The following is a 24986-nucleotide window of genomic DNA, read 5'->3' on the forward strand; positions in this document are numbered from 1 at the left end:
CAAGCTTGCAAAGGAAATCTGTACTACAATGAAGTCTCACTTCCCCTGAGTCAAAAGGCCCATCTGAAAAAAGTGTAAAATCCAGAAAGGCAGGACAGGCCATGGAGAACTGGGAGCCTTGTTATGCTGATGGGCGGGATGTAAATTGCCAACAGCCACTGGGGAGAAGTGTATGGTGTTTCCTGAAACATCTAAAAAACAAAGCAACAGAGCCTAGGGCACTTCCACTTATGGTCCTATAGCTTAGGGAAATTAAAATCAAAAAGGCACAGCCACCCCAAAGTTTGGGACAGCTCTGTTTACAAGAACCTCGTTTACAGTACAAGTTCAATATTGCAGAAAGCGAAAAATGGATAAAGAAGTTGTGGTACTTACGTACAATGCAATATCACTCAGCAATGAAATCTATGTCATCAGGCCAGTAGCAGCCTAATGAGTGGATTCAGGTATGATGATTCTAACTGAAATAAGTCACACAGAAAAATGAACATAATGAGATATCACTAATACACGGAATGTAAACTTGGCTACACAGGAACTGGATTACAAAACAGAAGAGGGTCTCAAATTTAGAAAACCAACTTATGCTTGCTTAAGGGCAAAGGTCAGTTGGGGTGCTGCTTAAAACCAGAGATTGAAATGAGCACAGATAAAGTTCCTTAAGCCAAATATGGAATAGACAAGAGCTACTCCTTGTTCAACGAAATGGACTCAACACCCCATATTAAACGCCTAAGAATGTACCTGACTTGTAAGTATCTTAAAACCTATGGATTGCTATGTCTCCGAAAGAGAATCAAGCGTGTGTACAGGAGCATAAACGCAGCAGTGATAGGATTGGAGAGGTTCGGTGAGCAAATGAAGACCCTTTGAAGTCATATTGCATGGTACCCATTCCACGGGTCTCAACTCTCCAGGTTTAAGGGATTCTTCCTTCAGCTAAAACATGCATGTGGAACCCAGAGTATGATCAACCGTGTGATCGGGAGACGTGTTCCAATATGTCTCAGTTCTCGTCCCCTGGTACTCGGGTGCAATATTCCAGACCCTTTACTAACACTCTCCCGACTTGGAGAATCAGTGCCTTTAACCTCCTGTTTGGCCCAGTTTGCAATTTCTACGGAAGATGAACAGGAATAGGGAGAACCAATGAGAGACTAGCTGGAGGTGTTGGGACGGGCAAATTTAACTCTCATTTCCCACCAGGAAGAGGAATTAACCAAAGGCTCAGCGTGCCGTGCCGGAAACAGATTAGGGCCTGAAGCAATCCTGCGGTGTTGCGGCCAGCTCACAAGAAAGCGAGTTGAAGAAAGGAACTCAGGGGCACTGTAATTCACAAACCTGCAGAGTTATAAATGACAGCTATCGTCCAAAAATATACTGAAGTAAGGCTGCCAGAGGACTTCAAAGCGGGGCAGAATTGCAGGAAACCGATTTCAGGAGTTACACTGGAATTGCATTTAAAGCATAGGAAAAGAGGCAGAACGTCGACAATGATGCACTTGGCCAAAAAGGGCGTATGCGTTTTTTCCTGAATATATTCAGGAAAAAACGCATACGCCCTTTTTGGCCAACCAAGCAAGCTTGCAAAGGAAATCTGCACTACAATGAAGTCTCACATCCCGCCGGTCCAAAGGGCCATCTGAAAAAAGTGTAAAATCCAGAAAGGCAGGACAGGCATGGAGAACTGGGAGCCTTGTTTTGCTGATGATCGGGATGTATATTGCCAAAAGCCACTCGGGAGAAGTGTATGGTGTTTCCTGAAACATCTAAAAAACAAAGCAACAGAGCCTAGGGCACTTCCACTTATGGCCCTATAGCTTAGGGAAATTAAAATCAAAAAGACACAGCCACCCCTAAGTTTGGGACAGCTCTGTTTAGAAGAAACTCGTTTACGGGACTAGTTCAATATCGCAGAAAGTGAAAAATGGATAAAGAAGTTGTGGTACTTACGTACAATGCAATATCACTCAACAATGAAATCTATGTCATCAGGCCCGTAGCAGCATAATGAGTGGATTCAGGTATGATGATTCTAACTGAAATAAGTCACACAGAAAAAGAAACATCATAAGATATCACTAATACACGGAATGTAATCTTGGCTACACAGGAACTGGATTACAAAACAGAACATGGTCTTAAATTTAGAAAACCAACTTATGCTTGCTTAAGGGGAAAGGTGAGTTGGGGTGCTGCATAAAACCAGAGATTGAAATGAGCACAGATAAAGTTCCTGAAGCCAAATATGTAATAGACAAGAGCTAGTCCTTGCTCAACGAAATGGACTCAACACCCCATATTAAACACCTAAGAATGTACCTGACTAGTAAGTATCTTAAAACCTATGGATTGCTATGTCTCCGAAAGAGAATCAAACATGTGTACAGGGGCATAAATGCAGCAGTGATAGGATTGGAGATGTTCGGTGAGCAAATGAAGACCCTTTGAAGTCATATTGCATGGTACCCATTCCACGGGTCTCAACTCTCCAGTTTTAAGGGATTCTTCCTTCAGCTAAAACATGCATGTGGAACCCAGAGTATGATCAACCGTGTGATCGGGAGACGTGTTCCAATATGTCTCAGTTCTCGTCCCCTGGTACTCGGGTGCAATATTCCAGACGCTTTACTAACACTCTCCCGACTTGGAGAATCAGTGCCTTTAACCTCCTGTTTGGCCCAGTTTGCAATTTCTACGGAAGATGAACAGGAATAGGGAGAACCAATGAGAGACTAGCTGGAGGTGTTGGGACGGGCAAATTTAACTCTCATTTCCCACCAGGAAGAGGAATTAACCAAAGGCTCAGCGTGCCGTGCCGGAAACAGATTAGGGCCTGAAGCAATCCTGCGGTGTTGCGGCCAGCTCACAAGAAAGCGAGTTGAAGAAAGGAACTCAGGGGCACTGTAATTCACAAACCTGCAGAGTTATAAATGACAGCTATCGTCCAAAATTATACTGAAGTAAGTCTGCCAAGAGGACTTCAAAGCAGGGCAGAATTGCAGGAAACCGATTTCAGGAGTTACACTGGAATTGCATTTAAAGCATAGGAAAAGAGGCAGAACGTCGACAATGATGCACTTGGCCAAAAAGTGCGTATGCGTTTTTTCCTGAATATATTCAGGAAAAAACGCATACGACCTTTTTGGCCAACCAAGCAAGCTTGCAAAGCAAATCTGCACTACAATGAAGTCTCACATCCCCCCGGTCCAAAGGGCCATCTGAAAAAAGTGTAAAATCCAGAAAGGCAGGACAGGCCATGGAGAACTGGGTGCCTTGTTTTGCTGATGATCCGGATGTATATTGCCAAAAGCCACTCGGGAGAAGTGTATGGTGTTTCCTGAAACATCTAAAAAACAAAGCAACAGAGCCTAGGGCACTTCCACTTATGGCCCTATAGCTTAGGGAAATTAAAATCAAAAAGACACAGCCACCCCTAAGTTTGGGACAGCTCTGTTTAGAAGAAACTCGTTTACGGGACTAGTTCAATATCGCAGAAAGTGAAAAATGGATAAAGAAGTTGTGGTACTTACGTACAATGCAATATCACTCAACAATGAAATCTATGTCATCAGGCCCGTAGCAGCATAATGAGTGGATTCAGGTATGATGATTCTAACTGAAATAAGTCACACAGAAAAAGAAACATCATAAGATATCATTAATACACGGAATGTAAACTTGGCTACACAGGAACTGGATTAAAAAACAGAACAGGGTCTCAAATTTAGGAAACCAACTTATGCTTGTTTAAAGGGAAAGGTGAGTTGGGGTGCTGCATAAAACCAGAGATTGAAATGAGCACAGATAAAGTTCCTGAAGCCAAATATGTAATAGACAAGAGCTACTCCTTGCTCAACGAAATGGACACAACACCCCATACTAAACACCTAAGAATGTACCTGACTAGTAAGTATCTTAAAACCTATGGATCGCTATGTCTCCGAAAGAGAATCAAGCATGTGTACAGGGGCATAAACACAGCAGTGATAGGATTGGAGAGGTTCGGTGAGCAAATGAAGACCCTTTGAAGTCATATTGCATGGTACCCATTGCACGGGTCTCAACTCTCCAGGTTTAAGGGATTCTTCCTTCAGCTAAATCATGCATGTGGAACCCAGAGTATGATCAACCGTGTGATCGGGAGACGTGTTCGAATATGTCTCAGTTCTCGTCCCCTGGTACTCGGGTGCAACATTCCAGACGCTTTACTAACACTCTCCCAACTTGGAGAGTCAGTGCCTTTAACCTCCTGTTTGGTCCAGTTTGCAATTTCTGCGGAAGATGAACAGTAATAGGGAGAACCGATGAGAGACTAGCTGGAGGTGTCTGGACGGGCAAATTTAACTCTCATTTCCCACCAGGAAGAGGAATTAACCAAAGGCTCAGCGGGCCGTGCCAGAACAAGATTAGGGCCTGAAGCAATCATGCAGTGTTGCCTCCAGCTCACAAGAAAGCGAGTTGAAGAAAGGAGCTCAGGGGCACTGTAATTCACAAACCTGCAGAGTTATAAATGACAGCTATCGTCCAAAAATATACTGAAGTAAGGCTGCCAAGACGACTTGAAAGCGGGGCAGAATTGCAGGAAACCGATTTCAGGAGGTAGACTGGAATTGCATTTAAAGCATAGGAAAAGAGGCAGAACGTCCACAATGATGCACTTGGCCAAAAACGGCGTATGCGTTTTTTCCTGAATATATTCAGGAAAAAACGCATACGCCCTTTTTGGCCAACCAAGCAAGCTTGCAAAGGAAATCTGCACTACAATGAAGTCTCACTTCCCCCAGGTCAAAAGGGCCATCTGAAAAAAGTGTAAAATCCAGAAAGGCAGGACAGGCCATGGAGAACTGGGAGCCTTGTTATGCTGATGGGCGGGATGTAAATTGCCAACAGCCACTTGGGAGAAGTGTATGGTGTTTCCTGCAACATCTGAGAAACAAAGCAACAGAGCCTAGGGCACTTCCACTTATGGTCCTATAGCTTAGGGAAATTAAAATCAAAAAGACACAGCCACCCCAAAGTTTCGGACGGCTCTGTTTACAAGAACCTCGTTTACGGGACAAGTTCAATATCGCAGAAAGTGAAAAATGGATAAAGAAGTTTTGGTACTTACGTACAATGCAATATCACTCAGCAATGAAATCTATGTCATCAGGCCCGTAGCAGCATAAAGTGGATACCGGTATGATGATTCTATCTGAAATAAGTCACACAGAAAAAGAAACATCATAAGATATCACTAATACACGGAATGTAAACTTGGCTACACAGGAACTGGATTACAAAACAGAACAGGGTCTCAAATTTAGAAAACCAACTTATGCTTGGTTAAGGGGAAAGGTGAGTTGGGGTGCTGCATAAAACCAGACATTGAAATGAGCACAGATAAAGTTCCTTAAGCCAAATATGGAATAGACAAGAGCTACTCCTTGCTCAACGAAATGGACTCAAACCCCATATTAAACACCTAAGAATGTACCTGACTAGTAAGTATCTTAAAACCTATGGATCGCTATGTCTCGAAAGAGAATCCAGCAGGTGTACAGGGGCATAAACGCAGCAGTGATAGGATTGGAGAGGTTCGGTGAGCAAATGAAGACCCTTTGAAGTCATATTGCATGGTACCCATTCCACGTGTCTCAACTCTCCAGGTTTAAGGGATTCTTCCTTCAGCTAAAGCATGCATGTGGAACCCAGAGTATGATCAACCGTGTGATCGGGAGACGTGTTCCAATATGTCTCAGTTCTCGTCCCCTGGTACTCGGGTGCAATATTCCAGACGCTTTACTAACACTCTCCCAACTTGGAGAGTCAGTGCCTTTAACCTCCTGTTTGGCCCAGTTTGCAATTTCTGCGGAAGATGCACAGGAATAGGGAGAACCAAAGAGAGACTAGCTGGAGGTGTCTGGACGGGCAAATTTAACTCTCATTTCCCACCAGGGAGAGGAATTAACCAAAGGCTCAGCGTGCCGTGCCGGAACCAGATTAGGGCCTGAAGCAATCCTGCGGTGTTGCGGCCAGCTCACAAGAAAGCGAGTTGAAGAAAGGAGCTCAGGGGCACTGTAATTCACAAACCTGCAGAGTTATAAATGACAGCTATCGTCCAAAAATATACTGAAGTAAGGCTGCCAAGAGGACTTGAAAGCGGGACAGAATTGCAGGAAACCGATTTCAGGAGGTAGACTGGAATTGCATTTAAAGTATAGGAAAAGAGGCAGAACGTCGACAATGATGCACTTGGCCAAAAAGTGCGTATGCGTTTTTTCCTGAATATATTCAGGAAAAAATGCATACACGGTTTTTGGCCAACCAAGCAAGCTTGCAAAGGAAATCTGCACTACAATGAAGTCTCACTTCCCCCCGGTCAAAAGGGCCATCTGAAAAAAGTGTAAAATCCAGAAAGGCAGGACAGGCCATGGAGAACTGGGAGCCTTGTTATGCTGATGGGCGGGATGTACATTGCCAACAGCCACTCGGGAGAAGTGTATGGTGATTCCTGAAACATCTAAAAAACAAAGCAACAGAGCCTAGGGCACTTCCACTTATGGTCCTATAGCTTAGGGAAATTAAAATAAAAAAGACACAGCCACCCCAAAGTTTGGGACGGCTCTGTTTACAAGAACCTCGTTTACGGTACAAGTTCAATATCGAAAAAAGCGAAAAATGGATAAAGAAGTTGTGGTACTTACATACAATGCAATATCACTCAGCAATGAAATCTATGTCATCAGGCAAGTAGCAGCATAATTAGTGGATTCTGGTATGATGATTCTAACTGAAATAAGTCACACAGAAAAAGAAACATCATAAGATATCACTAATACACGGAATGTAAACTTGGCTACACAGGAACTGGATTACAAAACAGAACAGGGTCTCAAACTTAGAAAACCAACTTATGCTTGCTTAAGGGGAAAGGTGAGTTGGGGTGCTGCATAAAACCAGAGATTGAAATAAGCACAGATAAAGTTCCTTAAGCCAAATATGTAATAGACAAGAGCTACTCCTTGCTCAACGAAATGGACTCAACACCCCATATTTAACACCTAAGAATGTACCTAACTAGTAAGTATCTTAAAACCTATGGATTGCTATGTCTCTGAAAGAGAATCAAGCATGTGTACAGGGGCATAAACTCAGCCGTGATAGGATTGGAGAGGTTCGGTGAGCAAATGAAGACCCTTTGAAGTCATATTGCATGGTACCCATTCCACGGGTCTCAACTCTCCAGGTTTAAGGGATTCTTCCTTCAGCTAAAACATGCATGTGGAACCCAGAGTATGATCAACTGTGTGATCGGGAGACGTGTTCCAATATATCTCAGTTTTCGTCCCCTGGTACTCGGGTGCAACATTCCAGACGCTTTACTAACACTCTCCCGACTTGGAGAGTCAGTGCCTTTAACCTCCAGTTTAGCCCAGTTTGCAATTTCTGCGGAAGATGAACAGGAATAGGGAGAACCAATGAGAGACTAGCTGGAGGTGTCTGGATGGCCAAATTTAACTCACATTTCCCACCAGGAAGAGGAATTAACCAAAGGCTCAGCGGGCCGTGCCGGAACCAGATTAGGGCCTGAAGCAATCCTGCGGTGTTGCGGCCAGCTCACAAGAAAGCGAGTTGAAGAAAGGAGCTCAGGGGCACTGTAATTCACAAACCTGCAGAGTTATAAATGACAGCTATCGTCCAAAAATATACTGAAGTAAGGCTGCCAAGAGGACTTGAAAGTGGGGCAGAATTGCAGGAAACCGATATCGCGAGGTAGACTGGAATTGCATTCAAAGCATAGGAAAAGAGACAGAACGTCCACAATGATGCACTTGGCCAAAAAGGGCGTATGCGTTTTTTCCTGAATATATTCAGGAAAAAACGCATACGCCCTTTTTGGCCAACCAAGCAAGCTTGCAAAGGAAATCTGCACTACAATGAAGTCTCACTTCCCCCCGGTCAAAAGGGCCATCTGAAAAAAGTGTAAAATCCAGAAAGGCAGGACAGGCCATGGAGAACTGGGAGCCTTGTTATGCTGATGGGCGGGATGTAAATTGCCAACAGCCACTCGGGAGAAGTGTATGGTGTTTCCTGAAACATCTAAAAAACAAAGCAACAGAGCCTAGGTCAATTCCACTTATGGTCCTATAGCTTAGGGAAATTAAAATAAAAAAGACACAGCCACCCCAAAGTTTGGGACGGCTCTGTTTACGAGAACCTCGTTTACGGTACAAGTTCAATATCGCAGAAAGCGAAAAATGGATAAAGAAGTTGTGGTACTTACGTACAATGCAATATCACTCAGCAATGAAATCTATGTCAACAGGCCTGTAGCAGAAAATGAGTGGGTTCAGGTATGATGATTCTAACTGAAATAAGTCACACAGAAAAAGAAACATCATAAGATATCACTAATACACAGAATGTAAACTTGGCTACACAGGAACTGAATTACAAAAGAGAACAGGGTCTCAAATTTAGAAAACCAACTTATGCTTGCTTAAGGGGAAAGGTGAGTTGGGGTGCTGCATAAAACCAGAGATTGAAATGAGCAGAGATAAAGTTCCTTAAGCCAAATATATAATAGACAAGAGCTACTCCTTGCTCAACGAAATGGACTCAGCACCCCATATTAGAAGCCTAAGAATGTACCTGACTAGTCAGTATCTTAAAACCTATGGATTGCTATGCCTCCAAAAGAGAATCCAGCGTGTGTACAGGGCTATAAACGCAGCAGTGATAGGATTGGAGAGGTTCGGTGAGCAAATGAAGACCCTTTGAAGTCATATTGCATGGTACCCATTCCACGGGTCTCAACTCTCCAGGTTTAAGGGATTCTTCCTTCAGCTAAAACATGCATGTGGAACCCAGAGTATGATCAACCGTGTGATCGGGAGACGTGTTCCAATATATCTCAGTTTTCGTCCCCTGGTACTCGGGTGCAACATTCCAGACGCTTTACTAACACTCTCCCGACTTGGAGAGTCAGTGCCTGCAACCTCCAGTTCAGCCCAGTTTGCAATTTCTGCGGAAGATGAACAGGAATAGGGAGAACCAATGAGAGACTAGCTGGAGGTGTCTGGACGGGCAAATTTAACTCTCATTTCCCACCAGGAAGAGGAATTAACCAAAGGCTCAGCGTGCCGTGCCGGAACCAGATTAGGGCCTGAAGCAATCCTGCGGTGTTGCGGCCAGCTCACAAGAAAGCGAGTTGAAGAAAGGAGCTCAGGGGCACTGTAATTCACAAACCTGCAGAGTTATAAATGACAGCTATCATCCAAAAATATACTGAAGTAAGGCTGCCAAGAGGACTTGAAAGTGGGGCAGAATTGCAGGAAACCGATATCGCGAGGTAGACTGGAATTGCATTCAAAGCATAGGAAAAGAGGCAGAACGTCCACAATGATGCACTTGGCCAAAAAGGGCGTATGCGTTTTTTCCTGAATATATTCAGGAAAAAACGCATACGCCCTTTTTGGCCAACCAAGCAAGCTTGCAAAGGAAATCTGCACTACAATGAAGTCTCACTTCCCCCCGGTCAAAAGGGCCATCTGAAAAAAGTGTAAAATCCAGAAAGGCAGGACAGGCCATGGAGAACTGGGAGCCTTGTTATGCTGATGGGCGGGATGTACATTGCCAAGAGCCACTCGGGAGAAGTGTATGGTGTTTCATGAAACATCTAAAAAACAAAGCAACAGAGCCTAGGTCAATTCCACTTATGGTCCTATAGCTTAGGGAAATTAAAATAAAAAAGACACAGCCACCCCAAAGTTTGGGACGGCTCTGTTTACGAGAACCTCGTTTACGGTACAAGTTCAATATTGCAGAAAGCGAAAAATGGATAAAGAAGTTGTGGTACTTACGTACAATGCAATATCACTCAGCAATGAAATCTATGTCAACAGGCCTGTAGCAGAAAATGAGTGGGTTCAGGTATGATGATTCTAACTGAAATAAGTCACACAGAAAAAGAAACATCATAAGATATCACTAATACACAGAATGTAAACTTGGCTACACAGGAACTGAATTACAAAAGAGAACAGGGTCTCAAATTTAGAAAACCAACTTATGCTTGCTTAAGGGGAAAGGTGAGTTGGGGTGCTGCATAAAACCAGAGATTGAAATGAGCAGAGATAAAGTTCCTTAGGCTAAATATATAATAGACAAGAGCTACTCCTTGCTCAACGAAATGGACTCAGCACCCCATATTAGAAGCCTAAGAATGTACCTGACTAGTCAGTATCTTAAAACCTATGGATTGCTATGTGTCCGAAAGAGAATCAAGCATGTGTACAGGGGCATAAACGCAGCAGTGATAGGATTGGAGAGGTTCGGTGAGCAAATGAAGACCCTTTGAAATCATATTGCATGGTACCCATTCCACGGGTCTCAACTCTCCAGGTTTAAGGGATTCTTCCTTCAGCTAAAACATGCATGTGGAACCCAGAGTATGATCAACCGTGTGATCGGGAGACGTGTGCCACTATATCTCAGTTCTCGTCCCCTGGTACTCGGGTGCAACATTCCAGACACTTTACTAACACTCTCCCGACTTGGAGAGTCAGTGCCTTTAACCTCCTGTTTGGCCCAGTTTGCAATTTCTGCGGAAGATGAACAGGAATAGCGAAAATCAAAGAGAGACTAGCTGGAGGTGTCTGGACGGGCAAATTTAACTCTCATTTCCCACCAGGAAGAGGAATTAACCAAAGGCTCAGCGTGCCGTGCCGGAACCAGATTAGGGCCTGAAGCAAGCCTGCGGTGTTGCGGCCAGCTAACAAGAAAGCGAGTTGAAGAAAGGAGCTCAGGGGCACTGTAATTCACAAACCTGCAGAGTTATAAATGACAGCTATCGTCCAAAAATATACTGAAGTAAGGCTGCGAAGAGGACTTGAAAGCGGGGCAGAATTGCAGGAAACCGATTTCAGGAGGTAGACTGGAATTGCATTTAAAGTATAGGAAAAGAGGCAGAACGTCGACAATGATGCACTTGACCAAAAAGTGCGTATGCGTTTTTTCCTGAATATATTCAGGAAAAAATGCATACACCCTTTTTGGCCAACCAAGCAAGCTTGCAAAGGAAATCTGCACTACAATGAAGTCTCACTTCCCCCCGGTCAAAAGGGCCATCTGAAAAAAGTGTAAAATCCAGAAAGGCAGGACAGGCATGGAGAACTGGGAGCCTTGTTATGCTGATGGGCGGGATGTAAATTGCCAACAGCCACTCGGGAGAAGTGTATGGTGTTTCCTGAAACATCTAAAAAACAAAGCAACAGAGCCTAGGTCAATTCCACTTATGGTCCTATAACTTAGGGAAATTAAAATCAAAAAGACCCAGCCACCCCAAAGTTTGGGACGGCTCTGTTTACAAGAACCTCGTTTACGGTACAAGTTCAATATCGCAGAAAGCGAAAAATGGATAAAGAAGTTGTGGTACTTACATACAATGCAATATCACTCAGCAATGAAATCTATGTCATCAGGCCCGTAGCAGCATAATGAGTGGATTTTGGTATGATGATTCTAACTGAAATAAGTCACACAGAAAAAGAAACATCATAAGATATCACTAATACACGGAATGTAAACTTGGCTACACAGGAACAGGATTACAAAACAGAACAGGGTCTCAAACTTAGAAAACCAACTTATGCTTGCTTAAGGGGAAAGGTGAGTTGGGGTGCTGCATAAAACCAGAGATTGAAATGAGCACAGATAAAGTTCCTTAAGCCAAATATGTAATAGACAAGAGCTACTCCTTGCTCAACGAAATGGACTCAACACCCCATATTTAACACCTAAGAATGTACCTAACTAGTAAGTATCTTAAAACCTATGGATTGCTATGTCTCTGAAAGAGAATCAAGCGTGTGTACAGGGGCATAAACGCAGCAGTGATAGGATTGGAGAGGTTCGGTGAGCAAATGAAGACCCTTTGAAGTCATATTGCATGGTACCCATTCCATGGGTCTCAACTCTCCAGGTTTAAGGGATTCTTCCTTCAGCTAAAACATGCATGTGGAACCCAGAGTATGATCAACCGTGTGATCGGGAGACGTGTTCCAATATATCTCAGTTTTCGTCCCCTGGTACTCGGGTGCAACATTCCAGACGCTTTACTAACACTCTCCCGACTTGGAGAGTCAGTGCCTGCAACCTCCAGTTTAGCCCAGTTTGCAAATTCTGCGGAAGATGAACAGGAATAGGGAGAACCAATGAGAGACTAGCTGGAGGTGTCTGGACGGGCAAATTTAACTCTCATTTCCCACCAGGAAGAGGAATTAACCAAAGGCTCAGCGGGCCGTGCCGGAACCAGATTAGGGCCTGAAGCAATCCTGCGGTGTTGCGGCCAGCTCACAAGAAAGCGAGTTGAAGAAAGGAGCTCAGGGGCACTGTAATTCACAAACCTGCAGAGTTATAAATGACAGCTATCGTCCAAAAATATACTGAAGTAAGGCTGCCAAGAGGACTTGAAAGTGGGGCAGAATTGCAGGAAACCGATATCGCGAGGTAGACTGGAATTGCATTCAAAGCATAGGAAAAGAGGCAGAACGTCCACAATGATGCACTTGGCCAAAAAGGGCGTATGCGTTTTTTCCTGAATATATTCAGGAAAAAACGCATACGCACTTTTTGGCCAACCAAGCAAGCTTGCAAAGGAAATCTGCACTACAATGAAGTCTCACTTCCCCCCGGTCAAAAGGGCCATCTGAAAAAAGTGTAAAATCCAGAAAGGCAGGACAGGCCATGGAGAACTGGGAGCCTTGTTATGCTGATGGGCGGGATGTAAATTGCCAACAGCCACTCGGGAGAAGTGTATGGTGTTTCCTGAAACATCTAAAAAACAAAGCAACAGAGCCTAGGTCAATTCCACTTATGGTCCTATAGCTTAGGGAAATTAAAATAAAAAAGACACAGCCACCCCAAAGTTTGGGACGGCTCTGTTTACGAGAACCTCGTTTACGGTACAAGTTCAATATCGCAGAAAGCGAAAAATGGATAAAGAAGTTGTGGTACTTACGTACAATGCAATATCACTCAGCAATGAAATCTATGTCAACAGGCCTGTAGCAGAAAATGAGTGGGTTCAGGTATGATGATTCTAACTGAAATAAGTCACACAGAAAAAGAAACATCATAAGATATCACTAATACACAGAATGTAAACTTGGCTACACAGGAACTGAATTACAAAGGAGAACAGGGTCTCAAATTTAGAAAACCAACTTATGCTTGCTTAAGGGGAAAGGTGAGTTGGGGTGCTGCATAAAACCAGAGATTGAAATGAGCAGAGATAAAGTTCCTTAGGCTAAATATATAATAGACAAGAGCTACTCCTTGCTCAACGAAATGGACTCAGCACCCCATATTAGAAGCCTAAGAATGTACCTGACTAGTCAGTATCTTAAAACCTATGGATTGCTATGTGTCTGAAAGAGAATCAAGCATGTGTACAGGGGCATAAACGCAGCAGTGATAGGATTGGAGAGGTTCGGTGAGCAAACGAAGACCCTTTGAAATCATATTGCATGGTACCCATTCCACGGGTCTCAACTCTCCAGGTTTAAGGGATTCTTCCTTCAGCTAAAACATGCATGTGGAACCCAGAGTATGATCAACCGTGTGATCGGGAGACGTGTGCCACTATATCTCAGTTCTCGTCCCCTGGTACTCGGGTGCAACATTCCAGACACTTTACTAACACTCTCCCGACTTGGAGAGTCAGTGCCTTTAACCTCCTGTTTGGCCCAGTTTGCAATTTCTGCGGAAGATGAACAGGAATAGGGAGAACCAAAGAGAGACTAGCTGGAGGTGTCTGGACGGGCAAATTTAACTCTCATTTCCCACCAGGAAGAGGAATTAACCAAAGGCTCAGCGTGCCGTGCCGGAACCAGATTAGGGCCTGAAGCAATCCTGCGGTGTTGCGGCCAGCTCACAAGAAAGCGAGTTGAAGAAAGGAGCTCAGGGGCACTGTAATTCACAAACCTGCAGAGTTATAAATGACAGCTATCGTCCAAAAATATACTGAAGTAAGGCTGCCAAGAGGACTTGAAAGCGGGACAGAATTGCAGGAAACCGATTTCAGGATGTAGACTGGAATTGCATTTAAAGCATAGGAAAAGAGGCAGAACGTCGACAATGATGCACTTGGCCAAAAAGTGCGTATGCGTTTTTTCCTGAATATATTCAGGAAAAAACGCATACGCCCTTTTTGGCCAACCAAGCAAGCTTGCAAAGGAAATCTGCACTACAATGAAGTCTCACTTCCCCCCGGTCAAAAGGGCCATCTGAAAAAAGTGTAAAATCCAGAAAGGCAGGACAGGCCATGGAGAACTGGGAGCCTTGTTATGCTGATGGGCGGGATGTACATTGCCAAGAGCCACTCGGGAGAAGTGTATGGTGATTCCTGAAACATCTAAAAAACAAAGCAACAGAGCCTAGGGCACTTCCACTTATGGTCCTATAGCTTAGGGAAATTAAAATAAAAAAGACACAGCCACCCCAAAGTTTGGGACGGCTCTGTTTACAAGAACCTCGTTTACGGTACAAGTTCAATTTCGAAGAAAGCGAAAAATGGATAAAGAAGTTGTGGTACTTACATACAATGCAATATCACTCAGCAATGAAATCTATGTCATCAGGCAAGTAGCAGCATAATGAGTGGATTCAGGTATGATGATTCTAACTGAAATAAGTCACACAGAAAAAGAAACATCATAAGATATCACTAATACACGGAATGTAAACTTGGCTACACAGGAACTGGATTACAAAACAGAACAGGGTCTCAAATTTAGAAAACCAACTTATGCTTGCTTAAGGGGAAAGGTGAGTTGGGGTGCTGCATAAAACCAGAGATTGAAATAAGCACAGATAAAGTTCCTTAAGCCAAATATGTAATACACAAGAGCTACTCCTTGCTCAACGAAATGGACTCAACACCCCATATTTAACACCTAAGAATGTACCTAACTAGTAAGTATCTTAAAACCTATGGATTGCTATGTCTCTGAAAGAGAATCAAGCGTGTGTACAAGGGCATAAACGCAGCAGTGATAGGATTGGAGAGGTTCGGTGAGCAAATGAAGACCCTTTGAAGTCATATTGCATGGTACCCATTCCACGGGTCTCAACTCTCCAGGTTTAAGGGATTCTTCCTTCAGCTAAAACATGCATGTGGAACCTAGAGTATGATCAACCGTGTGATCGGGAGACGTGTTCCAATATATCTCAGTTTTCGTCCCCTGGTACTCGGGTGCAACATTCCAGACGCTTTACTAACACTCTCCTGACTTGGAGAGTCAGTGCCTGCAACCTCCAGTTTAGCCCAGTTTGCAATTTCTGCGGAAGATGAACAGGAATAGGGAGAACCAATGAGAGACTAGCTGGAGCTGTCTGGATGGGCAAATTTAACTCTCATTTCCCACCAGGAAGAGGAATTAACCAAAGGCTCAGCGGGCCGTGCCGGAACCAGATTAGGGCCTGAAGCAATCCTGCGGTGTTGCGGCCAGCTCACAAGAAAGCGAGTTGAAGAAAGGAGCTCAGGGGCACTGTAATTCACAAACCTGCAGAGTTATAAATGACAGCTATCGTCCAAAAATATACTGAAGTAAGGCTGCCAAGAGGACTTGAAAGTGGGGCAGAATTGCAGGAAACCGATATCGCGAGGTAGACTGGAATTGCATTCAAAGCATAGGAAAAGAGGCAGAACGTCCACAATGATGCACTTGGCCAAAAAGGGCGTATGCGTTTTTTCCTGAATATATTCAGGAAAAAACGCATACGCCCTTTTTGGCCAACCAAGCAAGCTTGCAAAGGAAATCTGCACTACAATGAAGTCTCACTTCCCCCCGGTCAAAAGGGCCATCTGAAAAAAGTGTAAAATCCAGAAAGGCAGGACAGGCCATGGAGAACTGGGAGCCTTGTTATGCTGATGGGCGGGATGTAAATTGCCAACAGCCACTCGGGAGAAGTGTATGGTGTTTCCTGAAACATCTAAAAAACAAAGCAACAGAGCCTAGGTCAATTCCACTTATGGTCCTATAGCTTAGGGAAATTAAAATAAAAAAGACACAGCCACCCCAAAGTTTGGGACGGCTCTGTTTACGAGAACCTCGTTTACGGTACAAGTTCAATATCGCAGAAAGCGAAAAATGGATAAAGAAGTTGTGGTACTTACGTACAATGCAATATCACTCAGCAATGAAATCTATGTCAACAGGCCTGTAGCAGAAAATGAGTGGGTTCAGGTATGATGATTCTAACTGAAATAAGTCACACAGGAAAAGAAACATCATAAGATATCACTAATACACAGAATGTAAACTTGGCTACACAGGAACTGAATTACAAAAGAGAACAGGGTCTCAAATTTAGAAAACAAACTTATGCTTGCTTAAGGGGAAAGGTGAGTTGGGGTGCTGCATAAAACAAGAGATTGAAATGAGCAGAGATAAAGTTCCTTAAGCCAAATATATAATAGACAAGAGCTACTCCTTGCTCAACGAAATGGACTCAGCAGCCCATATTAAAAGCCTAAGAATGTACCTGACTAGTCAGTATCCTAAAACCTATGGATTGCTATGTGTCCGAAAGAGAATCAAGCATGTGTACAGGGGCATAAACGCAGCAGTGATAGGATTGGAGAGGTTCGGTGAGCAAACGAAGACCCTTTGAAATCATATTGCATGGTACCCATTCCACGGGTCTCAACTCTCCAGGTTTAAGGGATTCTTCCTTCAGCTAAAACATGCATGTGGAACCCAGAGTATGATCAACCGTGTGATCGGGAGACGTGTGCCACTATATCTCAGTTCTCGTCCCCTGGTACTCGGGTGCAACATTCCAGACACTTTACTAACACTCTCCCGACTTGGAGAGTCAGTGCCTTTAACCTCCTGTTTGGCCCAGTTTGCAATTTCTGCGGAAGATGAACAGGAATAGGGAGAACCAAAGAGAGACTAGCTGGAGGTGTCTGGACGGGCAAATTTAACTCTCATTTCCCACCAGGAAGAGGAATTAACCAAAGGCTCAGCGTGCCGTGCCGGAACCAAATTAGGGCCTGAAGCAATCCTGCGGTGTTGCGGCCAGCTCACAAGAAAGCGAGTTGAAGAAAGGAGCTCAGGGGCACTGTAATTCACAAACCTGCAGAGTTATAAATGACAGCTATCGTCCAAAAATATACTGAAGTAAGGCTGCCAAGAGGACTTGAAAGCGGGGCAGAATTGCAGGAAACCGATTTCAGGAGGTAGACTGGAATTGCATTTAAAGCATAGGAAAAGAGGCAGAACGTCCACAATCATGCACTTGGCCAAAAAGGGCGTATGCGTTTTTTGCTGAATATATTCAGGAAAAAATGCATACACCCTTTTTGGCCAACCAAGCAAGCTTGCAAAGGAAATCTGCACTACAATGAAGTCTCACTTCCCCCCGGTCAAAAGGGCCATCTGAAAAAAGTGTAAAATCCAGAAAGGCAGGACAGGCCATGGAGAACTGGGAGCCTTGTTATGCTGATGGGCGGGATGTACATTGCCAAGAGCCACTCGGGAGAAGTGTATGGTGATTCCTGAAACATCTAAAAAACAAAGCAACAGAGCCTAGGGCACCTCCACTTATGGTCCTATAGCTTAGGGAAATTAAAATAAAAAAGACACAGCCACCCCAAAGTTTGGGACGGCTCTGTTTACAAGAACCTCGTTTACGGTACAAGTTCAATATCGAAGAAAGCGGAAAATGGATAAAGAAGTTGTGGTACTTACATACAATGCAATATCACTCAGCAATGAAATCTATGTCATCAGGCAAGTAGCAGCATAATGAGTGGATTCAGGTATGATGATTCTAACTGAAATAAGTCACACAGAAAAAGAAACATCATAAGATATCACTAATACACGGAATGTAAACTTGGCTACACAGGAACTGGATTACAAAACAGAACAGGGTCTCAAATTTAGAAAACCAACTTATGCTTGCTTAAGGGGAAAGGTGAGTTGGGGTGCTGCATAAAACCAGAGATTGAAATAAGCACAGATAAAGTTCCTTAAGCCAAATATGTAATAGACAAGAGCTACTCCTTGCTCAACGAAATGGACTCAACACCCCATATTTAACACCTAAGAATGTACCTAACTAGTAAGTATCTTAAAACCTATGGATTGCTATGTCTCTGAAAGAGAATCAAGCGTGTGTACAGGGGCATAAACGCAGCAGTGATAGGATTGGAGAGGTTCGGTGAGCAAATGAAGACCCTTTGAAGTCATATTGCATGGTACCCATTCCACAGGTCTCAACTCTCCAGGTTTAAGGGATTCTTCCTTCAGCTAAAACATGCATGTGGAACCCAGAGTATGATCAACCGTGTGATCGGGAGACGTGTTCCAATATATCTCAGTTTTCGTCCCCTGGTACTCGGGTGCAACATTCCAGACGCTTTACTAACACTCTCCCGACTTGGAGAGTCAGTGCCTGCAACCTCCAGTTTAGCCCAGTTTGCAATTTCTGCGGAAGATGAACAGGAATAGGGAGAACCAATGAGAGACTAGCTGGAGGTGTCTGGACGGGCAAATTTAACTCTCATTTCCCACCAGGAAGAGGAATTAACCAAAGGCTCAGCGGGCCGTGCCGGAACCAGATTAGGGCCTGAAGCAATCCTGCGGTGTTGCGGCCAGCTCACAAGAAAGCGAGTTGAAGAAAGGAGCTCAGGGGCACTGTAATTCACAAACCTGCAGAGTTATAAATGACAGCTATCGTCCAAAAATATACTGAAGTAAGGCTGCCAAGAGGACTTGAAAGCGGGGCAGAATTGCAGGAAACCGATATCGCGAGGTAGACTGGAATTGCATTCAAAGCATAGGAAAAGAGGCAGAACGTCCACAATGATGCACTTGGCCAAAAAGGGCGTATGCGTTTTTTCCTGAATATATTCAGGAAAAAACGCATACGCCCTTTTTGGCCAACCAAGCAAGCTTGCAAAGGAAATCTGCACTACAATGAAGTCTCACTTCCCCCCGGTCAAAAGGGCCATCTGAAAAAAGTGTAAAATCCAGAAAGGCAGGACAGGCCATGGAGAACTGGGAGCCTTGTTATGCTGATGGGCGGGATGTAAATTGCCAACAGCCACTCGGGAGAAGTGTATGGTGTTTCCTGAAACATCTAAAAAACAAAGCAACAGAGCCTAGGTCAATTCCACTTATGGTCCTATAGCTTAGGGAAATTAAAATAAAAAAGACACAGCCACCCCAAAGTTTGGGACGGCTCTGTTTACGAGAACCTCGTTTACGGTACAAGTTCAATATCGCAGAAAGCGAAAAATGGATAAAGAAGTTGTGGTACTTACGTACAATGCAATATCACTCAGCAATGAAATCTATGTCATCAGGACCGTAGCAGCATAATGAGTGGATTCAGGTATGATGATTCTAACTGAAATAAGTCACACAGAAAAAGAAACATCATAAGATATCACTAATACACGGAATGTAAACTTGGCTACACAGGAACTGGATTACAAAACAGAACAGGGTCTCAAATTTAGAAAACCAACTTATGCTTGCTTAAGGGGAAAGGTGAGTTGGGGTGCTGCATAAAACCAGAGATTGAAATAAGCACAGATAAAGTTCCTTAAGCCAAATATGTAATAGACAAGAGCTACTCCTTGCTCAACGAAATGGACTCAACACCCCATATTTAACACCTAAGAATGTACCTAACTAGTAAGTATCTTACAACCTATGGATTGCTATGTCTCTGAAAGAGAATCAAGCGTGTGTACAGGGGCATAAACGCAGCAGTGATAGGATTGGAGAGGTTCGGTGAGCAAATGAAGACCCTTTGAAGTCATATTGCATGGTACCCATTCCACAGGTCTCAACTCTCCAGGTTTAAGGGATTCTTCCTTCAGCTAAAACATGCATGTGGAACCCAGAGTATGATCAACCGTGTGATCGGGAGACGTGTTCCAATATATCTCAGTTTTCGTCCCCTGGTACTCGGGTGCAACATTCCAGACGCTTTACTAACACTCTCCCGACTTGGAGAGTCAGTGCCTGCAACCTCCAGTTTAGCCCAGTTTGCAATTTCTGCGGAGGATGAACAGGAATAGGGAGAACCAATGAGAGACTAGCTGGAGGTGTCTGGACGGGCAAATTTAACTCTCATTTCCCACCAGGAAGAGGAATTAACCAAAGGCTCAGCGGGCCGTGCCGGAACCAGATTAGGGCCTGAAGCAATCCTGCGGTGTTGCGGCCAGCTCACAAGAAAGCGAGTTGAAGAAAGGAGCTCAGGGGCACTGTAATTCACAAACCTGCAGAGTTATAAATGACAGCTATCGTCCAAAAATATACTGAAGTAAGGCTGCCAAGAGGACTTGAAAGCGGGGCAGAATTGCAGGAAACCGATATCGCGAGGTAGACTGGAATTGCATTCAAAGCATAGGAAAAGAGGCAGAACGTCCACAATGATGCACTTGGCCAAAAAGGGCGTATGCGTTTTTTCCTGAATATATTCAGGAAAAAACGCATACGCCCTTTTTGGCCAACCAAGCAAGCTTGCAAAGGAAATCTGCACTACAATGAAGTCTCACTTCCCCCCGGTCAAAAGGGCCATCTGAAAAAAGTGTAAAATCCAGAAAGGCAGGACAGGCCATGGAGAACTGGGAGCCTTGTTATGCTGATGGGCGGGATGTAAATTGCCAACAGCCACTCGGGAGAAGTGTATGGTGTTTCCTGAAACATCTAAAAAACAAAGCAACAGAGCCTAGGTCAATTCCACTTATGGTCCTATAGCTTAGGGAAATTAAAATCAAAAAGACACAGCCACCCCAAAGTTTGGGACGGCTCTGTTTACGAGAACCTCGTTTACGGTACAAGTTCAATATCGCAGAAAGCGAAAAATGGATAAAGAAGTTGTGGTACTTACGTACAATGCAATATCACTCAGCAATGAAATCTATGTCATCAGGACCGTAGCAGCATAATGAGTGGATTCAGGTATGATGATTCTAACTGAAATAAGTCACACAGAAAAAGAAACATCATAAGATATCACTAATACACGGAATGTAAACTTGGCTACACAGGAACTGAATTACAAAAGAGAACAGGGTCTCAAATTTAGAAAACCAACTTATGCTTGCTTAAGGGGAAAGGTGAGTTGGGGTGCTGCATAAAACCAGAGATTGAAATGAGCACAGATAAAGTTCCTTAGGCTAAATATATAATAGACAAGAGCTACTCCTTGCTCAACGAAATGGACTCAGCACCCCATATTAGAAGCCTAAGAATGTACCTGACTAGTCAGTATCTTAAAACCTATGGATTGCTATGTGTCCGAAAGAGAATCAAGCATGTGTACAGGGGCATAAACGCAGCAGTGATAGGATTGGAGAGGTTCGTTGAGCAAACGAAGACCCTTTGAAATCATATTGCATGGTACCCATTCCACGGGTCTCAACTCTCCAGGTTTAAGGGATTCTTCCTTCAGCTAAAACATGCATGTGGAACCCAGAGTATGATCAACCGTGTGATCGGGAGACGTGTGCCACTATATCTCAGTTTTCGTCCCCTGGTACTCGGGTGCAACATTCCAGACACTTTACTAACACTCTCCCGACTTGGAGAGTCAGTGCCTTTAACCTCCTGTTTGGCCCAGTTTGCAATTTCTGCGGAAGATGAACAGGAATAGGGAGAACCAAAGAGAGACTAGCTGGAGGTGTCTGGACGGGCAAATTTAACTCTCATTTCCCACCAGGAAGAGGAATTAACCAAAGGCTCAGCGTGCCGTGCCGGAACCAGATTAGGGCCTGAAGCAATCCTGCGGTGTTGCGGCCAGCTCACAAGAAAGCGAGTTGAAGAAAGGAGCTCAGGGGCACTGTAATTCACAAACCTGCAGAGTTATAAATGACAGCTATCGTCCAAAAATATACTGAAGTAAGGCTGCCAAGAGGACTTGAAAGCGGGGCAGAATTGCAGGAAACCGATTTCAGGAGGTAGACTGGAATTGCATTTAAAGCATAGGAAAAGAGGCAGAACGTCGACAATGATGCACTTGGCCAAAAAGTGCGTATGCGTTTTTTCCTGAATATATTCAGGAAAAAACGCATACGCCCTTTTTGGCCAACCAAGCAAGCTTGCAAAGGAAATCTGCACTACAATGAAGTCTCACTTCCCCCCGGTCAAAAGGGCCATCTGAAAAAAGTGTAAAATCCAGAAAGGCAGGACAGGCCATGGAGAACTGGGAGCCTTGTTATGCTGATGGGCGGGATGTACATTGCCAAGAGCCACTCGGGAGAAGTGTATGGTGATTCCTGAAACATCTAAAAAACAAAGCAACAGAGCCTAGGGCACTTCCACTTATGGTCCTATAGCTTAGGGAAATTAAAATAAAAAAGACACAGCCACCCCAAAGTTTGGGACGGCTCTGTTTACAAGAACCTCGTTTACGGTACAAGTTCAATATCGAAGAAAGCGAAAAATGGATAAAGCAGTTGTGGTACTTACGTACAATGCAATATCACTCAGCAATGAAATCTATGTCATCAGGACCGTAGCAGCATAATGAGTGGATTCAGGTATGATGATTCTAACTGAAATAAGTCACACAGAAAAAGAAACATCATAAGATATCACTAATACACAGAATGTAAACTTGGCTACACAGGAACTGAATTACAAAAGAGAACAGGGTCTCAAATTTAGAAAACCAACTTATGCTTGCTTAAGGGGAAAGGTGAGTTGGGGTGCTGCATAAAACCAGAGATTGAAATGAGCACAGATAAAGTTCCTTAGGCTAAATATATAATAGACAAGAGCTACTCCTTGCTCAACGAAATGGACTCAGCACCCCATATTAGAAGCCTAAGAATGTACCTGACTAGTCAGTATCCTAAAACCTATGGATTGCTATGTGTCCGAAAGAGAATCAAGCATGTGTACAGGGGCATAAACGCAGCAGTGATAGGATTGGAGAGGTTCGGTGAGCAAACGAAGACCCTTTGAAATCATATTGCATGGTACCCATTCCACGGGTCTCAACTCTCCAGGTTTAAGGGATTCTTCCTTCAGCTAAAACATGCATGTGGAACCCAGAGTATGATCAACCGTGTGATCGGGAGACGTGTGCCACTATATCTCAGTTCTCGTCCCCTGGTACTCGGGTGCAACATTCCAGACACTTTACTAACACTCTCCCGACTTGGAGAGTCAGTGCCTTTAACCTCCTGTTTGGCCCAGTTTGCAATTTCTGCGGAAGATGAACAGGAATAGGGAGAACCAAAGAGAGACTAGCTGGAGGTGTCTGGACGGGCAAATTTAACTCTCATTTCCCACCAGGAAGAGGAATTAACCAAAGGCTCAGCGTGCCGTGCCGGAACCAGATTAGGGCCTGAAGCAATCCTGCGGTGTTGCGGCCAGCTCACAAGAAAGCGAGTTGAAGAAAGGAGCTCAGGGGCACTGTAATTCACAAACCTGCAGAGTTATAAATGACAGCTATCGTCCAAAAATATACTGAAGTAAGGCTGCCAAGAGGACTTGAAAGTGGGGCAGAATTGCAGGAAACCGATTTCAGGAGGTAGACTGGAATTGCATTTAAAGCATAGGAAAAGAGGCAGAACGTCCACAATCATGCACTTGGCCAAAGAGGGCGTATGCGTTTTTTGCTGAATATATTCAGGAAAAAATGCATACACCCTTTTTGGCCAACCAAGCAAGCTTGCAAAGGAAATCTGCACTACAATGAAGTCTCACTTCCCCCCGGTCAAAAGGGCCATCTGAAAAAAGTGTAAAATCCAGAAAGGCAGGACAGGCCATGGAGAACTGGGAGCCTTGTTATGCTGATGGGCGGGATGTACATTGCCAAGAGCCACTCGGGAGAAGTGTATGGTGATTCCTGAAACATCTAAAAAACAAAGCAACAGAGCCTAGGGCACCTCCACTTATGGTCCTATAGCTTAGGGAAATTAAAATAAAAAAGACACAGCCACCCCAAAGTTTGGGACGGCTCTGTTTACAAGAACCTCGTTTACGGTACAAGTTCAATATCGAAGAAAGCGGAAAATGGATAAAGAAGTTGTGGTACTTACATACAATGCAATATCACTCAGCAATGAAATCTATGTCATCAGGCAAGTAGCAGCATAATGAGTGGATTCAGGTATGATGATTCTAACTGAAATAAGTCACACAGAAAAAGAAACATCATAAGATATCACTAATACACGGAATGTAAACTTGGCTACACAGGAACTGGATTACAAAACAGAACAGGGTCTCAAATTTAGAAAACCAACTTATGCTTGCTTAAGGGGAAAGGTGAGTTGGGGTGCTGCATAAAACCAGAGATTGAAATAAGCACAGATAAAGTTCCTTAAGCCAAATATGTAATAGACAAGAGCTACTCCTTGCTCAACGAAATGGACTCAACACCCCATATTTAACACCTAAGAATGTACCTAACTAGTAAGTATCTTACAACCTATGGATTGCTATGTCTCTGAAAGAGAATCAAGCGTGTGTACAGGGGCATAAACGCAGCAGTGATAGGATTGGAGAGGTTCGGTGAGCAAATGAAGACCCTTTGAAGTCATATTGCATGGTACCCATTCCACAGGTCTCAACTCTCCAGGTTTAAGGGATTCTTCCTTCAGCTAAAACATGCATGTGGAACCCAGAGTATGATCAACCGTGTGATCGGGAGACGTGTTCCAATATATCTCAGTTTTCGTCCCCTGGTACTCGGGTGCAACATTCCAGACGCTTTACTAACACTCTCCCGACTTGGAGAGTCAGTGCCTGCAACCTCCAGTTTAGCCCAGTTTGCAATTTCTGCGGAAGATGAACAGGAATAGGGAGAACCAATGAGAGACTAGCTGGAGGTGTCTGGACGGGCAAATTTAACTCTCATTTCCCACCAGGAAGAGGAATTAACCAAAGGCTCAGCGGGCCGTGCCGGAACCAGATTAGGGCCTGAAGCAATCCTGCGGTGTTGCGGCCAGCTCACAAGAA

The sequence above is a fragment of the Orcinus orca genome, unplaced genomic scaffold, assembly GCF_937001465.1.
Source record: "Orcinus orca unplaced genomic scaffold, mOrcOrc1.1 scaffold_63, whole genome shotgun sequence".
Lineage (NCBI taxonomy): Eukaryota > Metazoa > Chordata > Mammalia > Artiodactyla > Delphinidae > Orcinus > Orcinus orca.